The following is a 23,906-nucleotide window of genomic DNA, read 5'->3' as shown; positions in this document are numbered from 1 at the left end:
TGGGAACTGCTGTTCCCCTGGGAAACCACTCGCGGCCCGTGGAGACCCAGGCGGGGCCCCGCTGGGCACGTGATGGGCGGGCAGGGTGCAGCTCCGGCCGCTGGACGTGACCTAGGAGCTGTCACTTTCTGGAAGACTTCCTGAGCCCGGACACTGGGTGCACCTTCAACCCCTCATGCAACCTTGGGGACAGTTACTTAACTTCTCTGCCTCTCGGCTCCTCCCCTGTAAAACGTATTCACAGTCTGCACTTCCTGGGGTGCTGCGAGGTTCCTCTCAGTTAGTGTGAATAAGAGTCTTCGAAGAGCCTTGGCTCACAGTAAGCCCTGCATGTGTCTGCTGACATCATCACCATTATTGGATTTTAATGTTGTGCTCTCCCTCTCTGGACCCTCTCAGCAAAACATCTTTGAGTCATTTTTCAAGATAGGCATATGTGATGTATTTTCTAACCCTAGGATAGCCAAGGCTGTCTTTCTCTTACCGTCACACATTCAAGACAATATGACAAGGCTTTAAATTCTTGGATCACAACTATTCCCCCCTCAAAAGCCCATAGATAATTCTCTGTTACGGTCTGAAATTTAGTGTGGCTAAGGAGTCTAAAGCCGATCTTATTTTTGTGTCTTTGCAGATAATCTGGTTTTTCGAATGTGAATTTTTGCAGGGTTTTTCATCATCATTGTAATTCAAAAGTTTTGGCAGAATGTCTAGATGTGGTTTTCTCTTCATTAGTTTTGTCTGGAAAAGTCTTTAAAATCTACTTATAAATCTTTCTTCAGCTCAAAAGATGTGTCTTTTGTCACATACTTATCTGTTTGGGTTTTGCTTTTTCATTTACTCTGTGTCCTGCTGCCGAAGCTCCGGCAATTCAGACGCTGGTTCTCCATTCTCTCTGCCTCTATCATTCTCCCCCTCATAATTTTTACCCATTTTCCCTTTGTGCCTTTCAACTTTGTCCTTCAAAACAATACGATTTTTTTTTTCCAGGATATCATTTTGTGCTCTCTATTGACTCCATTTTGTCATCTAAGTACTGCTATTGAAATTTTAGTTGTTTTCTATCATTCCATCTCTCTCTCTTTTTGACCTTTGCTGAAAATGGCTTATTTTACACCAGCACATAGCCTCATAAAGACTCTTCCAACACTTGAGGAAGCCTATTAAAGATCATGATGCTTGTTCCCACCTTGGTTGTTCTTTAGGGTACCAAAGCATAAGACAAGATAAAGAACTCAAAGTATAAAACTAGAATGAACTTGACAAAATGATAATTAATTTCAGGTAATATGATGATACATTTAAAAATATGAAGTATTAAGATACTTTTAAAATGAATTATGGAGTTCAGGAGGGTACCTAGATGTAAAGCAAAGCAAAAAGTTATTTTGATTTTTTGTCTACCATAGAATTTTTAGAAAATAGAGAAACATATCAATAATAACAACAAAATATAAAATACCTAGGAAAAAAACTTATCAAAAGAAAACTATAAAGTATTATTGAAAGACATAAGGGAAATCTAAATGAATGGATAAGAATAATACTTAAAGAGATCAATAATCTATAGATTTAAGTTCATTTCAATAAATTTTCAATAAAAATTTCCAAATGGTTATAGTTGGAACATAATAAAATCATTCTAAATTATTCTAAACTTAACTTAATGATTAAACATGAGATAATGGTTTAGAGTCTGAGGGAAAAAGAATAAGACTGGGTTTGCTCTGCAAGATATAAAATGTATTATCAAGGTTGAATAACCAAAATGGTAAGGTGACATTTTAAGCAACTTTGAAAAAACAGAAGATTACTCAATAAAAGATATTTTAAAAGTTGGACTGTAGTTTAGAGAAAAAAATTAATTTCTTCTAAGTCATTCCATAATACTATTTTCCATATGGAAGAAATACTTTCCTCAACCAGAAGTAAAATGTATGCTATATTAGAAGAAAAAAAAAAAAAAACAGTAGAAAATTGACATCTTTGGCATAAGGAAAATATTTCTTCACAAGTCAAAAGGCATTCACCATCCATCTGTTTATATTTCTGGTGGACTTTAAAAAGAAAAAGGATGCATATACTTTATTATATTGAAAATTATGTTTCCCATAAGTGTATTAATTAGGAATATTCATCACTGATAATAATAGAAAACCTGACTTCAATCTATCATAAATAGATAATGATTTATTTATCTCATGCAATAAGCAATCTGGAGATTTGTAGTCCAGCTGGGCTGGAAACCTGGGGTGTGTCCATCCTTCCATTTTCTATCCTTATAGAGTTTGTTCTCATAGAAGTCACCTAATGGTTACATGTTGATTGTTGATCATCTTCATCTAGGCTCATATTCGTTTTCCACACAGTAAAAAACACAAATAGGCAAAACCCCTATTAGGAACGCCAGCAGAGTCTATTTCTTATAAAATTTTTTTTTTTTCCAGAGCCTCACTCAGCAACTTTCATTAATATCTCATTGGCCATAATTGGTCACATGGCCATTCCTGGCTGCAAAGGAATCTGGGAAAGTGCATTTCCCAGCCTCTATTATAGAGGAGAGCTAGGGAGATAGAAATTATAAATGGGTTTTGAATGTCCAATACACAAAAAGCAAAATTCAAAGACAAATAAATTGAGGAAAATGTTTCCACTATATAAAATAAAGGTTAATATCATTAGTAATTAAAGAGCTTCTAGAAAACATTGAAAACAAACACAGTAAAAAATATGATAGAAATAAGACTTTAACAAAAGAAGATATAAAATGGCCAATTAACACATTAAATGTTTAGTCTCTCCAGTAATCTACTACATACAAATTAAAAGAAGATATCACTTTTTAGGCACCAAACTTGCAAAGATTATGGGAAAACGTATCAGCACAAGGATATTTATCCTCCATGCAGTGACAATTAAGTTACTGTAAATGTCCAAAATGGGAAAATTGGTCAACTTAATCATGGTTCATCTATAGATCAGATTATCCTGTAGTCATAAAAAATACATCTTATAATATATTGTTAACACTATTAACATTTTCATGTTACTAATTCATTGCCCTCACCCCCTCACTCAGCTGGGGTTAGAGACTGTGATGATGACTGGAGCAAATGCTCTTAGAAGGAGGTCCAAGGGCAAGATGGTGCCATGACCACAGGCCTGCAGAGTAAAATCTCTCAGCCCTGCTGTCCTTTCTTCTGAAAATGCATCTCCTGGTTTTGGAACTGGTTTTGAATAGGCAAGTAACAAGATGAAACGATGGCCTTAAGAAATGATTTTGTACATGAAAGGACACTGGTAATGTGTCTTCAAAATTTGAGGATGTGGTTGTGATGGAAACCAAATTTTAGCAAGCCACTCATACCAGATGGAATTCGATATTTGAGGAAACAACACCCATTTCTTAATGGATTGGAGATGCAATGATTGTCCAAATTCTCTTACCACATGCCAGGCCATATTCCCAGAAAGACATGTCTAGCCTTAAGTAAGTCTTGTAAGGTGCATTTAACCTTTCATCAGTCACTCAGTCAATATGATTGGGGCACCCACCATTCTAAGGGGTAAAAACAGTCCCTGAGATGAGTGCAGGGGATCCACTGAAAGAGAGTCAGAAAAGAAATACCTGGTCATTTTTATGGAGCCCAATGAGAGAGGGAGATAGATGGAGGGGGAGAGAGAGGGAGAGAGATGAAAAGCGAGAGAAAGAGAGACAATGAGAGGGAGGAAGGGAGAGAAAGAGAGAGAGGAGGAGAGAGAATGAGAGGGAGAGACAGAGAGGGGGAGAGAATGAGGGCTAAGTATCAATATCTGGTAATAATTATCGGCCATCAATATGATGATTAGTAATTAGTTAGCAAATAGTGTGATTTCGATGCTATAACTCAGCAATGATATGGCCTTCGATCAGTCCTTTAAATTTAAAAGGGAATAATAATTCCTGGGGGGATTTTAGAAGAATTAGAGATAATAGGTGTCTGGCTTGGTGCCTGGTTGCTATTACTTTCAGGCAGCATTTCCCTGGGTGGAAAGTGGTAATTCATCCCATTCCTTTTGCTTTTACTTTATGTTCATTAAGCAACTTTCTGACACATAATTTGCTCCTCTGAGGCCATCGCTCTGGGAGAGAGTATTCCGAACGACCAATGTGAAATTTCCCCTAAGATATATTTCCCATACTAAACTGATAAATCGATGAAAAGATTGGAATTCTGGTTGGCAAATTAGACTCCTGCTAATTTGGTTACAGAAGTAACTTCCCCATATGACCTATTCCAAGTGAACAGGTTCAGTCATGTTTCAGGATCATCGAATATGAGAACTTGAGTGCTCACAGACACCTGCCCATTACTGCCTACCCACCGAGGACGAGCCTGATCGGGTCTCACTGCGGAGCTCCTACCTAAAAAGGGGACCCCGGACTTGGTGATGCTGTAGGGGCTGGCTGGGAACAGGGGCAGGTTAAGCCTCTCGAAGTTGACCGGCTGAGAAGTAAAACTGGCCTGAATTAAGGCGGTAGCAATGGGGACACAAAGAAGGAAAAGAACATGAAAACACCGAGAAAGATTTGGTCGACTTCCGAACCCTAAATTTCTAATATTTCACAATTTGGGATCATCCAGGTCAACCGTGTTGTTTTTCACCTGCGAATCTGGGGACCTGGGGGTTGTGCCCTGGTTCCGCATCAGTCCCCACCGTTGGGGGCCCTGGTGGACACCCCCCCTCCCCCAGAGGGCCTCCTGAAAGGTTCTATTACAGCCTCGAGTGTTTTGCGAAAACACATCGCACAATAGCTATCTCAAGTACGCCCAGGCATGGCTTGGGCTACGGATACATATGCTGTGTGCATTAATCAAATTTAATAGACCCCAATGTTTGAAACAATGCCTTAATTTTTTTTTTTTTTTGCAGAAACTGCACAGAAGTGTGGCATTGTACAGCAAATAAAAGTGTTGCTACAATGCCTGTAAATCAGAGCTTTAAACTATGTTTCAATTATCCTTCTATTATCCAGCTGGTATTTAAGCATGTTTATTATTCAAATCAGCAGCGAATGTGCTGCTGTTGTGTAAACAACTGTCACTTGCTGAAACAATGATTAGGAGGCACCATCCCTTTCAGGTGTACTTAGGGGTACTTATACCCCAGCCACTTGTATTTAAATATCATGTAAACACAATGCTTGAGTGACTACTTTCACTCCTGTTCCCAATGCCTCATGCCAATTCTATTACATTAAGAGGGAAATCTATTAAATTTTTCATTTATACACATCCGTACACTGTTTTTACCCATTGTATCATTAAAGCTTAGATTAATATAATAGATGTGCTGAGAGATACAGTGTGCATTGAAAAAGCCTGCTCAAAATAAAAGCCAATTTCTCTGCATTATTTGGGGGTGTTGGAAAGCTTTTGTGAAAACAATGCAAAGAAAATTATTTTCTGAATAAAAAGCATGACACGGAGAAAAAAAATTTTGGCCCCCAGAAAGAACAATCTTGAACCTTTATTAGCTCCATTACCAATTCAGCATACAAAAAATAGAGAGCCAGAAAATAGGACATTTGTTGGATGAATCTGTCTCTTTTGTAGGTACTGAGCTATCATTGGGAAGGGGAGTCTGTGTGTATCGGGGCAGGGATGTGGGGCGGTTGCCGGGCAGACCTTGGGATTGCTACTAGGCTATGGTCCCCGTGAGTTGATCCATTTCTTCCTAAGTCTCGGCTTCCACATATGGACCAGGAAGACAAAAGTTTTGAGTACAAGGACATTGTGAGTGGTGAGGAGTCCTGTTCTGATCAAATGGCTGATATGACCAGGGATTTTGCCTTATCTGACTTATGTCTTGGGGGCTCTATAAATTCTTGTTGATGGATTTCAGTCGCTAACCTGCAAATACTATCTTCTGTGTTTAGGGAAAGGGGTGGGCGCTAGTGAGAAGGGGATGATGACCGACAGGATTTTCATTTGGGTTTGGAAATGAACACCCAGAAAATTCAGGGATGGGGGCTTTTGTACTTAGCTTAAACCTCCCAGGTGGGTCATAAAAGAGCTTTGACTTCATTCGTGCAGGTAATGTGAATAATGTCCGAAATACTGCCTTCTTAATTTATTTCAAAATACAATACATTTCAAGTTGTTTAGAATCTGTAATATATACGGTAATCATGTAATTTGTCAGATAGCCTGGGACATTTTGAGAGTGAGATATGTTAAATAATTACGCCTGGACAGGAGGTGTAAGGCAGCACTGTCCTGGGCAAACCTGTACATACCATCGCCCTAAAATCACACGGCTAAAAACCAAATCAGCTAGGACTTGAAGCAAGGAAGGAGAATGAAAAAACAGTGACCCAGGGGCGCCTGGATGGCTCAGTCATTAAGCGTCTGCCTTCAGCTCAGGTCATGATCCCAGGGTCCTGGCATTGAGCCTGGCATTGGGCTCTCTGCTCAGCAGGGAGTCTGCTTCCCTCCCCAACCCCCGCCCCCACCTCTCTCTGCTTTCCTCTCTGCCTGCTTGTGATCTCTGTCTGTCAAATAAATAAAAAAATTAAAAAAAAAATAAAATCTTTAAAAACAAAAACAAGGGGCGCCTGGGTGGCTCAGTGGATTAAGACTCTGCCTTCAGCTCAGGTCATGATCCCAGGGTCCTGGGATTGAGCCCCGCATCAGGCTCTCTGCTCAGCAGGGAGCCCGTTTCCCCCTCTCTCTCTGCCTGCCTCTCTGCCTACTTGTGATCTCTCTATCAAATAAATAAATTTTTAAAAAATTTTAAAAACAAACAAACAAACAAACAAAACAGTGACCCAAGGGTCTGACTAGACCCTACTTTTGAGGTTGTTTAGTGTTTTATTTTAAAAGGAAAAGTGTTTTTTTTTCTTTTTAGTAATAAGAGCCCTCAAAGGCAGCAAACTCAACTTTCAAAGTGTATATAAGCACAAGTCCCTTTTTATTCATTAGATTTTTGTGAATGGTTAACTTTTCAAAATAGTTATTCCATGATGAAAAAAATTCCATAATGAAAAAACTTAACAGATTCCTAGCGAGTAAACTATTTTTATATGTGATTTTATTTTTCAGGTCTTGCCTAGAGAATGTCTTTTGGACAAATATAAACTCTTTATACCGCATACTATTTTAATTTCTTAGGAGGGACTTGGGCTCAGTCAACAGGGTAAAATGATGATGTATGGAATCCACAATAGGGTGTCAAGCCAATAAATACTAATTCTGGTATCAGAGGGGTATGCAGGAGCTTGGCTAATAGATTTCATACTTTTCTCCTCTGCGACGGATAGCACCCAGAGATGACAAACTTCTGTGTGGTAGCATACAAAAACCATTTTCATCTGCTAGACAACCAGTTTTCACACTGACATTTCATAATTCTTACAGCCATTTGAATTCTTGTATTATATAGATATAAAATATCTCTATTTTATTATAGATGTATTTCTTTTACTGAAGCATGTATTCTGAAATATTTTTCATTGGTGAAAGAGGAATGCCAATTAGTTACTTGTTTTGTATATTTATTAAACAGCAGAATATCTGGTCTCTTTCCCATCTGGGCAGATTCTCACAATTCATCCTCCAGTGTCTTGGATGACCTGTTTCCCAATAACTTCTTGGGTTTCTGCTTCCAATAGGGGGCTAATTGCCACAGTGACATCAAATAGCATTATTATGCCTCTTGATGTAATGCTCAGTAGCCCAGGTAGTTCCCCCTTCAGTTACATGCTCCGTCTCTCCTAAGCCGCATACATCACCTGCACCTGTCCATAAACAAGTCTCCTCCGTTATATACTTGTGCTAATTCCTCGTGCCAATCACCAGATCCTGAATACTTCAGTGTCCCCAACTTCCTGATTTCTTTTATCCCGAATCTAGACATGTGTTTATCTTTGTCACTTAAGCTCATTTGATGGAGGTAAGTACAGCGCGGTTTGTTTTTGTTGTTGATGGGACCTTCACAGGATTTCTGCTGAGGTCTCTTCTACATTCTTTAACTTAATGTGGTAAAACTCCAGCCAGGGTTTACTGGCCAAATCATAGGCATTACCAAGGCTGGTTGTAAAACTAGCCCGACCCACACAAATGTGGCTCCTAGTTGTCCGGCATCTCCCTCTTTATTGGAGAGTGGTGGCTCTGGGAGTTTTGTTGATTCTGTTCGCCCTTTGAGGGTTTCAGTTCGAGTCCTCCTTCCTCTGGGAAACCATTCTCCACTGTTCTGATCCCACCGGGTTCCTCCTTAAATTCATAGAGCCGGAGTGTGCAATGTCCAGTTCTTGTACTTAATCACATCCTGCCATTATTTGATGTCATTTCCCAGATTTTTCTTCTACGACACATATTACAAGCTTGGAGAGGGGTGGGCAAGGAAGAGGGTCCCTTGCACTTCTGTGATTGTTTCAGTGTCTAGCACAGGGCCAAGGTCCTAGGGAAATAATAAACACTGAATTAGTGATATTGATTGAGAACTTACTGTTTGCAAAGCTTGGTGCTCAGTATTGGGGGAAAATACAATAAAAAACATATTCCCTGTCATCAGAGGGATTTTCCAGATGGGATAAATCCAAGGGAGAGGGGAGGAAAGAAGCTGGATTTTAGACTAATAGAGCTAGTCTTCAAAGGAATCATACACTGAAGAAATGGAGCTATGAGATGACATAACTCAAGACCAGTCTTCAATTTAAAGATAAGTATATCTGTTAGGAATTGAAAAAATGTTCAGAAATGTCTCCCCCCTTTTTTTTTGTAAAGGAATAGGAATGGCTTACTGGCTTGGCATAAAGGCCAAATGCTAGAGGAGCTTTTCTCCTGAAAGGTTCGCAACATCGGTGTCAAAGGTGTGTGGCTTTGGGAATTGACTCTCTGAGGGCAGGATGGGGCTGGGAAGGTCACGCGTGCACGTTGCTGCTCAGAAAGGCCAAGACTGGCTGCTTAGGGGCATTGGGGAGACGCAGTCCGGCCAGACACTGGCATTTTGTAGAGGCATTGGTGGAGGAGGGGAGGGGGGTAATTTGGTGAGGAGGGTACCAAGGGAGAACATGCCAACTTGTAGGTATTGCTTTGCGGTTCCCCAGAAGCAACTAGGAAGACTTGATATAGGAATGGGATTCCTTCACGTCTCTCCTCCGTATTGCCTGGAAGCTCTTCATTTCTCTTGGAAGAAATGCCAAAGTCCTTAAAACAGCCCATCAGACCCAGACCCTGTTGTTCCAAGGCTTCATCTGCTCTCCCTTCTCCAGCTATACCAACATCCTTACTTGTCCTCAAATAAGCTAGATCCTGTCCTGCCTCAAGGACTGTGCCCTAGGTGGTGCCCATGCCAGGATTTCCTCCCAGCTTACCACTCTCACCTCCTTCAAGCCTTCCTGCAGATATCACCTGCTCAAGGAGATGCCCCTTCACCGCTCTCTGCACCCTCCGCCCCAGCACACCAGGTTCCCCTCCCTTGCACTTTTTCTCTGCACTTGTTACCTTCCAATACATTTTATAATTCACTCACTTTTTGCTTATTTTCAGTCTTTGCACTTACAGACCATAAACTCTGTAAGGGCACAGGGTTTTGCCTATTTGTTCTCTGAGGTTCTCATCAGCCTAGATCCCTACTCTCTGTGTGCTCAGTAAGTCTTCACTGAATGAGTGAATGGACAGGAGGGTCTTGATTAGTGATGGTGAGAGCCAACTTTAATGTGACCCTGACTTCATTTGCACTCTTAGCTGGGGACATTCATATTACATTTGTAGTGATGGTCTACCTTCATTTCTGATGGATTGAAAAGTATGTCTTAAATCCCAGTTTAAAAATTTCTCTATTCCTTAGTGTCTCTGGAAAGAATTCATAATCTGTAAACCAACATTTACATGCCCAAAGGAAGAGCTTGGCAGGGAACTTCAGAGTGAATATCTTTGTTAAGGAAGATGGTTTTTGGTAACTTGAACAATTGCTGTCTCCGTATTTGGAGCCAAATAAGTCAACCTTTAGGTAAAACAATTCTTGCTGCCATTTAGGTTCTTTTATAAACTGAGAAGATGGCTCATTCTCAGTGGCTGTAGCTATGGCCACATAGCTCGCTCAGCCTGCTACTTACGAAGCTGCTAATGGCCAACTTATTAGCCCAGTAGCAACTGCTTTGGCCCATTAGCAGACATTTAAGTGGTACAGACTGCTGAGAGTTACAGTGGAGCGAGAGGTAGTTGACATCAACGTAGTGATTCCTTGCTTGAACAAGTGGCTTTCCTTATGTGGCATTTACGTATAATGAGATGCACCATAATTTATTTCCCATCTGGGATGGAATTTTTGGGGTCATCATTTGGAAAGGGATGGTTTTGTAGTTGTGAGCTGCAGACACTCAGCTGCTGATGACTTGGCCATTAACCACCGATATCTAAGTGCCCTCCCTTCCTCCTGCCAGCTACTTCCACCCACATAGGAATTAATGAGTATCCCTGGTAATGAGAGGAGATGTGCCCAAACCTAGAGGGGGAGGCTGTCTTGATTCCTGATCTGTGTTGTTGCTGTAGTAGGCAGAATAATGCCCCCCTCCAAGGATGACCATGTCTGAATCCCTGGAACCATGTTACCTTGTGGCCAAAGGCAATTTGTGGATGTGATTAGGTTAAGGACCTTGAGATGAGAGACTGGCCTGCCTCATCCAGGTGGGCACAGTGTAATGACAAGCATCCTTCAGTATGGAAGAGGGAGCAGAAGAGGAGGTTAGGGTGATACTGAGATAAGATCTCCCTGTGTCATTGCTCCAACGTGCAGAAGGAGGGCTGTAACCATGGAATGTGGGCAGCTTCTGAAATCTGGAAAGGACACAGAAATGGATTCTCCTCAGAGAGCCTCCAGAAAGGAACACAGGTGTACTGATAGCCTGATCTTGGCCCAGTGAGACACGTTTCTAACTTCTGATCTTCAGAACTGTCAGATAATAACTTCTGTTGTTTTAAGCTATCATGTTTATGGGACTTGTCACAGCAGCAACATGAAACTGACCCAAGTTGGTCCGTGGACCTAGTGACAGGGCAACTGAAGCGACAGAGAACATGATCCCTGTTCTGAAGTCTTTGGGGTGGCAGAAAATGGGCACAAAATGCACGTTCTCTACAACAACATATAAAGTGTATAAACTTTAATCTTCACCCCATTCCTAAGATGTGGCTTTAGCAGGAGCTTGAAAAAACAAAACAAACACAAATAAGAAACCCCCAAAGTTTCCACCCTAGACTCTGTGGCACGCACAGGGGAAGATAAGTGCACTTATACCTGCAATTGCTTGAAACACGTGAAGCTACACAGTCAAGAACAACCGTCCTGAGAATGAAATAATGTACGAAGTGCATGGTGAAGGCACAAGGACACAAAATAATACCATGAGTAGCTTCCTGAGTAGAACACACACAGTCCAGCCACCCTCATGGCCGTCAACCACACAGCCTCTGTGATGGTCCCTGCTCCCCGTATCCTACACCGCAGCACTCACCTACGTGGCCAACGCCGTGCCTTCCATGTTGCTGACGGCTTAATCTCACCCATTTTATTAGTTCTCCTCTACCTGGTTATTTCTGACCTGTTTTGATGGTCTTCTCCACTCCACTCCACTCCACTCCTTCTTCTGTCTCCTCACCATCCTCAGAATGCCTTGGGTGTTCAGAGTTTATTTTGATATTTGGTATTGAACCATTTTGAAAAATCCCAAGATATTTCATTAGGATTTTCTATGATTTCTCAGTGTTCTTTTACCCGAATCACCAATTTAAACTCAAATTTTTAACCTTTGATGAATGACTATTGAGGGAGGCATCTATTCTCATAAGTAGTCTTTGGCATTGTATCAGGTACCAAATTGGTGATAAGTATCTGATGGTACACAGAGAAAAATTCTAAGCTTATTTTCATAAAACCTTCAGAAAAGCATGTCATTATCCTGGGTTGAATGATGCCCCCCCCCAAGATATGTCCACATCTTAATTCCCAGAACCTGTGAATACAGCCTTATCTGGAAAAAAGAGTCTTTGCCAATGTAGTTGAGGTTCTAAAGATGAAATCATCCTGGCTTATCCAGTGAGCTCTAAATCCAGGAACAAGTATCTTCCTAAGAGACTGAGGAGGGAAAAGACACAGATAGAGCCCAGGAGACTGTGTTCAGATGGAGACTATGTTAAGACCATGTCAAGATCTCTATTAGAGTCACACAGCTACAAACCAAGGTATGCCTGAGCCAGCAGAAGCTGGAAGAAGCAGGGAGGGATTCTCCCCTAGAGCCTTTGGAGGGAGCACGGACCTGCTGGCAGCTTGCTTTCAGACTTTTAACCTCCACGCTGTGAGAATTAATTTCTGTTGTTTTAAGTCACCAGGTTTGTGTTCATTTGTTATGGCAGCCATTGGAAGCTAATACACTCATAAAACATTCAGTACCTACAAGCTACCTGTTAATGTCAACATTTATAAATGATCAGACATGGTTTTCATGACGTCATTGAATCACTGGACCACACTCCTTGGCTGGAATGATTATATGAAAAATGTCACCCATTTTTCAAAATACCCTTAAGTGTTTTGCATCTATAGGATGGCTGATAATCAGTAAAGGGCATCGTGTATTTTCATATATATGTTCCCATGTGAGGCCACGGAGTGGGGGTGAAACGATTTGGGGGAAGGATGGTTGCAGGTACGTTCTGAGTAGGACCTGCCTTGCTCTATCCCAGAGAGAGAAGAGAGGACTGGGAGTCCCAGCTGCTCTATCCCTTTTATAAGAAAATTTAATTACCGGCCCCAGGAAGCATTTTCTTTGAATTTTATGTAACAACTGCATTCTCAGCAGATAGAGGGAGGCAGACCTTGGGGCAAGCAAATGGGAAAAATAATCTATAAAGTGTGTTCACAAAATATGACTGTTATTCCGCCCTGGAACTTAATAGAAATCCTTTGACTGTTGTTCTGCAGTCAACAAGACTCATCTAATTGGTGACCATGGTAACAAAATCAGGTCATACGGAGGTTCATGCTGAGATCAAGCATATGTAGATCTCCTAGTTCAAATATACATAAAGATAAGAACCTGTTGGTAAGAGTCCGAAATGTTAGGTCAAAGATGGGCTCTCCTCCACCAGGCTTCTAACACTGAGAAAATGATCATTTGTTTGCAATAGCCATACGTTGTGCGGAGAAGGAAGAAATTTTTCAGATTCACTGGGGGGGAAAAGATAATTCCGAAATGTGAGACCAGAATGAGTGCATAGATGTTGCTTCATAGATCTGTGTAATTTACTCCCTGGGGTTTGTAGTGTGTCTGACTTATATTTTAGACATAATTAAGTAATCAGCAGTGTACATTGTAAAATGAATGTTTAGGCTGCTTGAGGTTAAATTTTCACAGCCATAGCAGCTGCGTGGTATTAGCGACCACCCCTCCCCGTGGCCAGATCCTCTCCCCAGCATACAGTCAGTCATTTAAAATCTGTGAATGGGACTAAAATTATTTCCACATTCACCATTTTTCAGCAGATCTAAAGAGCAGCCACATGGTAACCACTGGAGACCGGGATTACTGACTTCATGCCAGCGAGCGTTCTCTGTTCTGGCTCAGTAGCCGGGGCGACAATAATATCAATTATAGAATGAATAATACTTTTATTTATGTGGGATCTCATTTGATCCTCAAAAAGCTCTGCAAGCTAGTGGGTTTTCCCCATGATACAGATGAGAGAAGTTTCGGGTTTTTAAATGCCGAATGAAGGCACAAACGTTGGAAACATCCTTACCTTGAGATAAGGGAGTGGACGATCCAACCCAAGAGTCTGTCCCTCATAGTGGCGATGATCGTCGTCGTGGTCCTTACCGGGTCCCAACCCTGTGCTGTTTTGCGAGGCTCATTGGCTCGTGCACCCTTAGACCTGGTGGCGTTTCTTCTTTCTCTGTCGTAATGTCTCTTTCTCCGTGATTCTTGGAGAGATCTATGGTGAGGACAGAGAGAGAAGAGCTCCTTTTCTCTTTCCTTTCTTCCTTTCCCCCACTTTCCTTTCCTTTCTTTTGTTTCTTCCTTCTTTTTAATCAAAGGTGACCCATACTCACTTTTCTCCTCTACTAAATCCAACGGAAGATAAAGCAAGAGGGAAAAAGGCAAGGGGGAGGCAAGGGATGATTTAGAATGGTTGTCTAGTTGCTCCAGGGACACACAAACCTAGGACTAACTTGGGCCATGGGTTTACCAGGGGGATTTTCAAGGAGATGGGTGAGTATGCCCTCTCTTCACTTGATCTTAGCCAAAAGGCCGAGAAGCGATGAGTATGTCCTCTCTTAAAAAAAAATATATAGTTTTTTTATTGTCAAAGAAATAGTTACTGATTATAAAATATACTGATTATTAAAAAAATGCAAGCAAGACAGATAACAAGGCAAAATAAAATCCATCTCCATTCCTACTCCTTCGAGGTAATCATTATTAACAATGTGATGTATATACTCTTGGGTTCATTTCTTGCTTAGTGAATTGTGTATAATATACTCATTATATAATATGAATATGCATTTTGAGAAGTAAATTATCTTTATATATTCTGCAATTTACTGTTTTCACTTAATACCTTATCTTCCCATGTAAGTACATGTAAATCTACCACCTCCTTTACAATGGTATTCATTGCTGTACCAAGATTATGTGCCAAGATTTTATATATTTATGTGTGTGTGTGTATCTATCTATCTATCTATATATAATATCTTTGTAGGCTTGTGCAAGCATTTGTAGGATCAATTCTTAGATCTGCAATTGCTAGGATTAAAAAAAGGCACAGACTAAACATTTTTTAGAGGTCCTCTTGGTCTGGCTCCCCCATCCCAGCCTTCCCTGCATCATGCTCTCCTTTGCTGTCAGTAATTCCTTTTCTCTGGCCTCTCTTAGACCATGAATTTGCCATGCTTCCTTCCACCATGGAGACTGTACACTCCATTCTTCTCATTTAAAACACTCCTCCTTTCTTTGCCTTTTTAGCTCCTTTTCTTGGCAGACCAATTGTTGCTTCCTCTGAAAAGTCCCCTAATCTCCCTAAATAGATTAAACTTCCCACTAAACACTCTCAAAGCACCGTGTGCTTCCCCTTTATTACACTTCCCACAGCTGTAACTTTACACGTTTCTGCGGTTAATTGGTTGATTGATTGATGCCTATCTCTTTTAGTAGATCGTAAGTTCCGGGAAAGCAAAAGCTGTGCTTGGTGTCAATCACCGATGTGGTTCTAATGCCCACTTCCAGTGCCTGGTCCCATAGTCACGTCTTTCTGTACATAACTTGAATGAGTGAGTGGATGAATGAATGCTTTGCTTTAATTATGTCCCTAACACAAGTGTCTTTTCCAGAGATCTTCTACAGCACTAATGGGCAATTGGTACCCAAAGCTATTTCCTTCATCACTTCGGTAACCCAGAGCTACTGCAGTTTCTCTGTTGTTCATGCTTCTCAGTCATGAGGCTGTTGAGAGCACCCAGGAGAGAAGCCTGTGGGACCCTGGGGGAGCAGGCAGAGATGACCCATGGAGTCAAGGCTGGAGGGGGGTGGGGGTGGCATCAAGCCAACGTCCTCATACTCCAGGTGAAGCTCCTGAAGTATGGAAAGAGTGACAGAATGAAGATCCAAGGTTCTTCATTTGGGGACAACGCTCTCGCAATTCTTTCCCCCAGAGGTCAAGAGGACATCAGAGGGGATATGAGGATAAGCCACAAGCAGAGCTTTGCAGAGCGGGCGCGCCCTGAGACTTGTGCTCCGTTTCTGTCCAGCACTCTCTACCTTCTCCAACAGGGTGTGGCTCCCTTAGCACAGCGCTATCCACTCTTCCAGGGTGTAACCCCCGCCCACAACTTGAGCGCCCGACGTCTGGGTTCTGGGCCCATGTGGCCACAAGTATCATGAGGTGATAGAAGATCAGTAGGTCTGGAAAGAAGGCTTTGTCACTTACTGGCTTTGGGTCCCTGGGCAAGCGTCAGTCTCCCTGTCCTATGAAGTGGGATAGGTATCCTCACTCTGTGCCCTTGGAGCTCTTGCAAAATAAACAAGCCCACAATTCGATGCGATTGGTAAGTTGTAAAACACTGCAGTTTGGGGGCGGTGAGCAGGAACGGTCTGATCTCTCTTAGGTACTTACCTCTTCTGCACTGTGCGGTGGTAGTTGCTGGGCAAAGCGAATTAAAGACAGAGCTCCAGACCTCCAGGAGCTTCACAAACGCAGACTTCCAAAATATCCCATAGATGCTGAGCTTCTTAGATTTTGGGACCAAGCCTTAGTCATCTTTACAGCACCCTCCGCCCTCCCCGATGGTTTGCCCAGGGAGTCTCTTTGGTGAGTAGGGTGTCCATTAAACCAGCCGATGAGTTAGGTAGGTACCAGAAAATCTCACTGGGTCATTCAGAAGGGACCACTGGTCTAAATTAAAGAAATATTTTTAATTCTAAAGTACAGTTTTAAAGAAATTGTATTTTTATTATTTTTAGGAACCATTAGTAACTCAAAACTGGGCTCTGGAGGAGAGTTTTTGCTGTTAAAATGATGCTTTGCTTCAGTTTCATAAATCACCTTCACAGCCATCCTAGCACTGTCTCAACTGTCCCATGAAGTGGGTTATAATCTTCCTAGGTGGGAAGTGGAGGCTCAGGGAGGAGAGGTGACTCAGGTCAGGTTCTCACAGTTAGTGTTTGAATTAGGATTTTGGGCTGCGGCGTCCGAACTCCTCCTAAGCTTTCCTTCTTTCTAATAGATTTCATTCTTGGACACACCCATCCTCATCTTCCTCGTCCCCGTCTGCCCCCGGCCCCCATCATGCTTGCCTGGCAAAATCCCAGCCTGAGTTAATTCACCGTCCTCCCCTTCCCGGCCTTCACCTAGACAGCCGAACCTTGCCGGAGGGAGACACGGACCATACTGACTGCCTTACTGACCAAGCTCCGGTGGGCTCTTGGTGCTCCCACAGTCCTACAGTGCTCTCCTTCCCTCATCCCTGACCTTTCCTGTCTCCTTGTTGATGAGGTCACGTGTGCCCTTATCTTTCTACCTTCCAGCATCCTCTCCAGACTCTGTGGTCATGACCTTACTTCTTATGTCATGGAGGAAATAATGCAGATAGTAGAGTATAAGCACTTGGGCTACGACACCTTTCAATTCTTCAGCTTTTGCCCCACGTAATCTGGACTCTCCTCTCTTGGTGACTTTAGGCTATCACTCCTAGAGACCTCTTTCTCCTGCAATATTCCCTCTTAACTAGACTCCTTTTGCCAACAAACATGCCATAATATCTCCCATTTAAAAAGAAAAAAAGAAACACAACACACTAAAATTTTCCCTGGACCACACATCTCCTTCCATGGTGACCCCATCCCTGTCCTCTCCACTACCAGCACCGTTCCCTAAAGAAGTCACTCATACTCCATATGCAATGGAATATTAGCCGGCCGTAAAAGAGAATGAAATTTTGCCATTTGCGACATGGATGGACCTAGAGGGAGTTATGTTAGGTGAAATAAGTCAGACAGAAAGACTAATACAATATGACTTCCCTTATATGGGGAATCTAAAAAGGAAAATAAACAGAGAAGTGAAAGTAGAAACAGACCCACAAATATAGAGAATGAGCTGGGGGTTGCCAGAGGGGAGGGTTTTGGGGGTTGGGAAAAAATGGGTGAAGGGGAGCGGGAGGTACAGGCTTCCAGTTATGGAACGAGTAAGTCATGGGACTAAAACGCACAGCGTGGGGAATACAGGCGATGGTATTGTAACAGCGCTGCGTGGAGACAGATGGCAGCTGCATCTGCGGTAAGCGTAGTTGTCCAAACACTACGCTGTACACCTGAAACTAATGTAACACTATGTCAGCTATACTTCCTCCATACTCACTGTTTCCATTTTATGTGCTCTTGTTTTTTCTTGGCTCACCTTTTCTATTCAGGCTTGCGCCCACCACTCCGCCAAAGAAGACCCTTTCCAAGTAACAGCGGCCCTACGTTGCCAAGTGTAACGCCCATCCCCAGCCCCATCTCACCCCACTACCAGCCCTGCATTTAGCACAGCGGATCAGTTGCTCCCTTTGCCATGAAACCTTCGCTCTACTTGTAGCCTGAGACATTTTTTCTCTTTCTCCGCCTGCCATCCAGGCTGCTCCTTTTTGATTTCCTTGATGAGTTTCCCTTCACCTTCGACCTCTAAGCCTGGGAGAGTCCCAGGGCTCAGTCTTTGATCTTTTCTCTTTATCTAGTCTCTAATAATTTCACCAAGGTCTCCTGGCTTCAAATACAAGTTTATATCCCCAGCTGGTACCTCTCTCTGAACTCCGGACTTCCGCAGAGAGCTGCCTGTTTGACATTTCCAGCTGGATGACTAGTGGCACCTGGTAGTAAGGGACTCCTAATTTCCTCCCTGTACCTGCTTTACTTTTAGTAAATGACAACTCCATTCTTCTAGTTGCTAAACCTTGCACTTTGGGCTCATCTCTAACTCCTCTCTTTCTCTCACACCCCCACGGGGACCTTCCAGCAAATACTGTCTCTCTACCTTCAAACTATGTCCAGAATCCAAGCACCTCTCTCCAGCCCTGTTGCCACTTTGGTCCAAGCCACTACCTCTTGGCTGGCTTATCCCAATACACTTCTAACTGGTCTCTCTGTTTTTACTTTGCCCCCACACAATTAGAGTGACCTTTTTATAGCCCAAGTTGCAATAATAATCATTTTTATCCTGGTAAATATTTACCAGGTGCCAGGCATTTTATATATATTAATCTATTTAATCCTCCTAATCTTACAAGGTAGGACTTATTATTATATATGTTTTGCAGATGAAGAAACTAAGGTAGAAAATGGCTACCGAGAAACCAACATATGAGCAATTTTAGAGGGTGGTTATTGTGAGAGGCTCAGTGGGCGTGGTTAGCTCCACCTCCCCAAAGAGATTGGCTCTCCTTGCCCAGGGCAGGTCAGTTTCATAGTAATAGCCAGGCTATTGAGCCTTTATTGAGTGTGTGTGCTAGGTAGTACATGAAGTGCTTACATACATCATCTCCCTCATCCTCTTGGGATAGCCCTGCATGTTGATGACAACCCCATTTTACAGATGAGAAGAGTGAGACTGCATCACAGGAAGTAGTAGAGATGGGATTTATACTTCTGTCATTGAGACTTCTAAACCCAAACTTTCCCACTGGACCAGTGGATATAATGAGTATATCTATTCTCAGGAGGGAGGTTAGTGGATCTGCTGAGTCAGACCATTACCATCAGGCTGGGGCTCGAGTTGGCTGTTCCTTTTACGGAAGGAAGTGGTAGACCAGGCAGATGGGAGCTGTGGGAACTTCAAAGACAGAAGTGGGAACTGGAGCTGATGAGCCTGGGGCAGGATGGGGACTCTGCTCCCCGGGTGATGAGGAGGAGCAGGGAGGGACACGGACAGTTCTGTTTTCTCCCAGGCCTGGAATGTGCCTGGGCTCTGCTGGCACAGAGGCGGCTGGAGAGTTGCACACCTGGAGAGAGCTGTGCTGGGTGTTTCCGGGGCCATCAGCCTGCTTCGGGCAGACTAGCCCGCTCTCCCTAGGCTTTCTTCAACCTCACCCTGACAGAATAAGGATCACAGTTCAGCCTTTTCTTATCTCCTTCTTGTTTTCATCTTATGCTCTTTGGGGATTATAATTCTGTGGGGGGTCAGCATCTAGCTGCAAGTTTTGTTTTTTGTTTTTTTAAAGAAGCACTTACTATTTTTTTAAAAAGACTTTATTTTTATTGAGAGAGAGGGAGGGAGAGAGAGAATGAGTGGGGGGATGAGCAGGGGACGGGGCAGAGGGAGAAGCAGACTCTCCGCTGAGCAAGGAGCTCCAGACATGGGACTGGATCCCAGGACCCTGGGATTATGACCTGAGCCCAAGCACCCCTTAACCGATTGAGCCACCCAGGCACCCCCAGCCCCAACTTTGGACTTGTCTCAGGGACTTGACACAAACCATCTCTGCTGCTTGGAACCTTTGTCTCAATCCCACACACATTTCCTTGCTCCTTTTGCCACACTTAACACCCACGCCTCTCTCCATTCTCAGCCTCAAGACCAGTCCTCAGAGAAGCCCTTGCTGATCCAAATGGCTAGTCCAGGGCCCCGGGATTCAGTCTCAAGGACCACAAGTGATTTCTGTACTTACCACTTACCACAGTTTGAAATGACCTTTTCTGTGCTTACATTTGATTAATCTCTCTCTCCCCAACTTTGAAACTAATGATCATAAAGATCACAGTAAGAAAAACAATGACAATGATGACAGACAACATTCATTGAGCCTGTGTTCCAGGCATACCACTGAGTTTATCACAGGGGACCAGATTTAATTCTCACACCACCACTTTAAATTATGCATTACTTTTTATTCCTGTTTTACAGATGGAAAAACTGGACTGATATGACATGTTCAGATTCACCCAGCTGCTGCTGCTGCTGCTGCTTCTTCTTCTTCTTCTTCTTCTTCTTCTTCTTCTTCTTCTTCTTCTTTTAAAGATTTTACTTATTTATTTGACACAGAGAGAGAGAGATCACAAGTAGAGAGGCAGGCAGAGAGAGAGGGGGAAGCAGGCTCCCTGCCAAGTGGAGAGCCAGACCCTGAGATCATGACCTGAGCCGAAGGCAGAGGCTCAACCCACTGAGCCACCCAGGCACCCCTTCACCTGGTTTCTCAATGGAATTCCTAGGCTGTGAATGCAGGTCTCGCTCCCCCCCCCCTTTTTTTTAATTGAACTGCGGTTGATAGAGAATATTGTATTGGTTTCAGGTATGCAACATAATGATTTGACAGTTATACACATTATGAAGTGCTTATCACAGTAAGTGTAGTTACCATCTGTCACCACACCAAGTAACTACAATGTCATTGACTGTATTCCCTATGCTCTATTTGATATCCCTGTGACTTGTTTATTTTATAACTGGAAATTTGTACCTCTTAATCTCCTTCACCTGTTTTGCCCGTTCCCCACGCCCCCACCCATCTTCCCCTCCTCTGGCAACCCGTTTGTTCTCTGTATTTTTCAATCTGTTTCTGTTTTGTTGTATTTTGTTTTGTTGTTGAGATTCCACCTGGGAGCAAAATCGTATGGTATTTGTCTTTCTCCGTCCGACTTCTTTTACTTCGCCTAATACCCTCTAGGTCCATCCGTGTAGTTGCAAATGGCAAGGACTTCATTCTTTTTTATGGCTGAGTAATATTCCGTCGTGCATATACACACCACATCTTCTTTCTCCATTCATCCGCACATGGAGACTTGGGCTACTTCCATGCCTTGGCCATGGCAAATAATGCTGCAGTACGCATAGGGGTGCCTGTAACCTTTTGGATTAGTGTCTTCATTTTCTTCAGGTAAATACCTATGCGTGAACTTCCTGGATCACATGGTGTTTCTAGTTCTGATTTTTTGAGGACCCTCCATTCTCTTTTCCGCAGTGGCTGCTCCAGTTTACATTCCCGCCCACAGTGCGTGGGGTTCCCTCTGTCTGCGCCCTTTACCTGTTATTTCTTATCTGTGGATACTAGCCTGCATGCAGGCTTCTTGACTCCGGGCTTGCTTTAGGCTCTAGGAGCCCTGGAAAGAGACTCACAGGGGGAATATACTAAGTTGGTGATTGATTTTCTGGTGGGTCAGTTCTCCTTTGGGTCTCCCGGGGACATGGAAGTTAGATTTTGCTTGGGACAGGGGAATCCACCTGGTTCACTTTGTTCACGCACGCTTTGTCTTTCTTGGAGCTTTCAGGGCCTACACTCCCTTGAAAGTCCTGAGGCATCCTAGAACAGCTCCTATAGGAATTTTCTTTCATTTCTAAGATTTACTCCTCCATTTTCATGCTTTGGTCCATCCCATCTCTCCTTTTTTACCTAACGCCCCTGCCTTGGAGAGGAGGTGGCATTTTGCCCGTGTGTTTTCTTCCAATACTTTGTAGTTCTTCCTTTTCTGCTCTACTTCTCTCATCCAGAACTTAGGGCGGTTCCTTGAAGAAATCCTTTGGGGATCCCTGGCAGATCTGAATAGTTTCTCAGCTGTAGACTCAAGATCCTGTTCCTACCCACGATGTTCCAGCCTCTAGGTCCGTCTCTGAGTATGTCACTCAACCTTAAAATCCAGTGGCCACCGTTAAAGTAGAGCTGTGAAACCAATGGCGACATACTACCCACCCGAACAAACTCCTCATGGCCTCCTATAGTTTCTGATGCAAACAGTAAGGAAAGGTCAGTACGACTTTCTGTGATGGACCCATGCTGAGTACAAATGGGTCCTGCTCTCAAGGGCCTTATGGCAGGTGGTGGGCACATTACTACCAAATGTGGAGAATAGAGACAAACTAAAGCCATATTGCCCCTGCACTGTTTGCTGACCTCTTGGTTGGTTCTTTGGTCCAGTCCGGCTTGTCTAAGGGCTAGTTGAGCTCTTTCTGTCTCTTGTGCTATGAGCCAGAAGGGCAGGACTCATGCCCGTGTCACCCTCACTTTACTCAGTACCGGCCGTGGAGCCCATTGTGGGCAGCACAGAGGAGGGAACGAGAGAATTTTAAGGTCATGGTGTAGAAATGACTAGTATATAAGGGCCTTTAGATGATGAGATTTCACGATGCATTTTCCTTCCTGATCTTTATTTGTCTGAGCAGGCGTTGTGGAGGAGTTGGAATGAAAGAGTGGGGAGATACTGACGAGCTGAGGTGGGGATGGAGTCCGGAGCAGGTGCTGTTATTGGAATGGGGCGTTGACATGGGAGCACGGAGATGCAAGGGACCCTAGGGAAGACAACCCCGGTTTCCTCCTCTCCTGTCCGCATTCCTCTCCTTTCCCTTTCTCTCCCACAATGCTTATCTTGGAATCTCTTCTGCTACTCAGTCCCAGTGACTTATTCCTAGATGGACATCTGTGATACCATTAGGCTCCTGAAACACCTTTCCTCTTTGGAATAAAGAATGAAGAAAGACAGGGAATGGTGGGATAGAAAAGGGCACCATAATTTGATGGGTACCTACCATGTGTTAGTCACCCCAGTGGGTGCTTTCCTTATGTTGTCCTATATTTCATTCTCGTGTTGATCCAAGGTCGTGGGTGCAGTTATGCCCATTGCAGAAGCCTGAGGCTCAGTCAAGGGCAGTGACTTGCTGAAGATCACTTGGTCAGTTAGTGGAGCTGAGCTACAGAACCAGGCTTATCTGGCTCTGGAGTCGGGCTCTTGTCCTAGCTAGAACACAGCAATTCTCCAGGATCAGAGTGGGAGCAAGGAAGTGGAGATCTCCAAGGGAGAGACATATTTTATCAGGGTTCAAAGCATTTTAGGTTAAACTCATCCTGGCCTTCTGTTCACCTCTCTTCTCTGTCCTAAAGCTAAGTCTATGCCTCTGCTATCGTTTCCAGCTGGGTACTTTTCTCCTCTGTGATCGCATTAGAGGACCAGTTCCAGGGCCAGACACATGTGGGATTCTGACTTCTCTAGGTCCTGCCTGGCTCCACAAGGAAACCCAAAGAGCCTGGTGCTCTGAGAACGTCCTTTCCCTCTCCCCCGTTCCTAACTCAAGTATGCTTTTCTTGGCACCGGCGAGTCAACAGGTGTGAACAAGTGTACAGAGACCTAGCGTGCCAGGGCTGGCAGGACTTATGGCCTTCACTCACAAGAGATGGCAATTGCCACCTTCTGCAGGCTGCCCATCAAAACACATTGTTGCCTGGCACCTCCATAGGCTCCAAGCAACTTGCGAGCGGGCACCGTGCCATCCCAGCAGATGGGCAGAAGGGGTGGGGAGCAGCCAAAGCAGGCCCATCCTGGAGGTGCATAGAGTGGAGGTGGTGAGGGTTTGATTTCCAACTGAGGATGTGTCAGAATGACCCTCTCTACCTTAGATTTA

This window comes from Martes martes, assembly GCF_963455335.1.
Source record: "Martes martes genome assembly, chromosome: 15".
NCBI classification, from domain to species: Eukaryota; Metazoa; Chordata; class Mammalia; order Carnivora; family Mustelidae; genus Martes; species Martes martes.
This window is presented reverse-complemented; position numbering follows the sequence as displayed.